The sequence below is a fragment of the Motacilla alba genome, chromosome 8 (assembly GCF_015832195.1).
Source record: "Motacilla alba alba isolate MOTALB_02 chromosome 8, Motacilla_alba_V1.0_pri, whole genome shotgun sequence".
In the NCBI taxonomy this organism is placed as follows: Eukaryota; Metazoa; Chordata; class Aves; order Passeriformes; family Motacillidae; genus Motacilla; species Motacilla alba.
This window is the reverse complement of record NC_052023.1, coordinates 2,225,284-2,227,482: the sequence shown is the minus strand read 5'-3', so window position 1 is coordinate 2,227,482 and position 2,199 is coordinate 2,225,284. Positions and strand designations below refer to the sequence as shown.

Genomic DNA, 2,199 nt, shown 5'->3' with positions numbered 1-2,199 from the left:
GGAGACTGAGGTTTGCTCCAAGGACAGGCTGGAGCAGGGGAAAATGGATCAAATCTGGGAATGGTGTCAGGCACCAATTTCACAACTGCTTCATGTGTCAGGCTCTGCCTGAGTCGGAAAAGTCAGGCCCGTTGGAACAAACCTTTCCCTAGCTCCTGAAATAAGATCTGAGATATCTGCAATATCTTGGGAAATAAAATTGCCCAGGCACTGGTCATGTGCCACAATTCACAGAATCCCAGACTGGTTTGGGTTGGAAAGATCCCCAAAATCATCTCATTGCAGCTCTGCAGGGACACCTTCCCCTAGCCCAGGTTGCTCCAAGCCCCTTCCAACTTGCCCTTGAACTATTGCTACAGGAATTTTCTCTCTGCTTTTTGTGGGGGCCATCACAGCTTCACAGCCCCCAGCAGGACACCACCAAGTTGGTTTCATTTTGTTGTCTTTAAGAGAAAAAAACCTCAGGAAAGCCCACAAATGTTTCTGAAAAGACAAAGCCCTAAATGAATAAAACATGATTCAGGGTGCATATTAAAGAATGCTGAAGAAAACAATTCCAAGTCACCTCCAGAGCAAGTTAAATCTCTGTTTTGCCTCAGGCAGGCATCCTATGGAAAACCCATAATGAGGGGATGAGATAACAGGGGTTAAGGAGGCACAAGAGACCTGATCCAGCATCTCCCAGGAAACTTCAACACCTTTTCCCTAACTTAAATGTGTTTCATTATGCAACTTCATTAATGAACTTTTAGCATATTCTGTGCACAGGAGCATTTTACCTGCCCAAGAGTTATAGCATCATTAATATAATTAATACACAGGAAGCAGGGGTTTCTGTGTGAATTTTTATCTGATCATCTATGATATGTCAGATAAAGCTAATGGTATAAAAATGCTGCTTTCTGCATGTACCACTCCCGTAGTGGGATATTATTATTATTGTTATTATTGTTATTATTATTGTTATTATTGTTGTTATTATTATTGTTGTTGTTGTTTCCCATTGGCTCACAAATCTCAATAATTCTGTGATTCTGATTTCCTGGAGAGCCTCATCCTGCAATTGAAATGATGTGGGGAAGGCTGAGGGATCCCTCTCAAGCTGCCCATGGCTCTGCATGGGTACAAGGTCTTGCTCACCTGGATTGGTTACTGGATTACTTGGGCAGAAGGCAACAAAAAATGTTGGTTTTCAGGAAAGCAGCTCCGAACTTCTCAGTGCTTCCAGCTTGTGATGCAGCAAATTCTTCCTGGAGTGCCCAAATTGGATGGAAAAAATCTGGAGGACAGCAGCAAGCATGGGGGCCAGCAGCATGAAATGCACTAGCCCTTTCCCCTCCTAGAGATAAAAGAAAAATAATTAAGCTACTGAAATAAAAACATGAGTGATCATTAAAGTTTGTGGAGAAGGTATTTATTCCCCATAAAAAAAGTGTGAGTTAGAATTGGGCATTGCAAGGCTGCTCCACAAAGAAAATTGCTGCTTCCTTTGGCGCCCAGAGGTTTTCCTGCTGGGACTTTCCCATCAGAACTTTGAGGTGCAGTATTTCAAATTCCTGTTTCCCATTGAATATGCTTTGGCCAGAGCTAGCAGCTGCATGGTGTAGCAGCTCAAAAAAAAAATCTGAGCAATTATTTTGTTTGTTAAAATGCTCCATGTCCATTTCATAAATCAGTGTTTAAAGTTCTTTAATGTGTTAAGGAGATAAATATATATCAATTGTTGGAAAGAGGGTAAATGAAGAATTAACTGACTCAGAAGAAGCAGCCCTCGCGGAGTCGGGTCTGAATTCATGAGCTTCAGCCTGATGTATCTCAGCATAAAATAGCACCAAACTTGATAATCTCCTATTTTTTGTTATTAGAGTTTTGTCTTTAAATGGCATTTTTGTTGTCTTTACACACACTGATTTCTCCTGCAGTGGACAGGAGACACAATTAAGAAATTACCACTCTCTGCCACAACAATTCTGAGCAGTGGAAAACAGAGCAGAGTAGTGAGGGAACACAATGAGGGCTCTGTTGTTATGGTGATGGTGACATTCCTGTCTGGCTGTCCGTGCTCCTGAGCAGACAGGAGCACATCTGCACAGATGTGAGGCAGGCCAGTCCCAGATGTGATGCTGTGCAGCCCAAGAGACATTTTACACTCCTGTGGCAGTGTCACATCTGCTCTCACCCCTCCTATCAATGTTTGAG

General features: G+C 42.5%; 1 long non-coding RNA gene across 1 annotated transcript in view; it reads right to left on the bottom strand.

Moving 5' to 3' along the window:
• The window catches only part of LOC119704248, a 16,943-nt gene extending 15,611 nt beyond the window's left edge, over positions 1 to 1,332 (bottom strand). Inside the window, exon 1 of the long non-coding RNA XR_005257886.1 lies at positions 1,141 to 1,332. This is a non-coding gene — a long non-coding RNA (uncharacterized LOC119704248). The remainder of the gene's footprint in view (positions 1 to 1,140) is intronic.
• Positions 1,333 to 2,199: the final 867 nt, after the last annotated feature.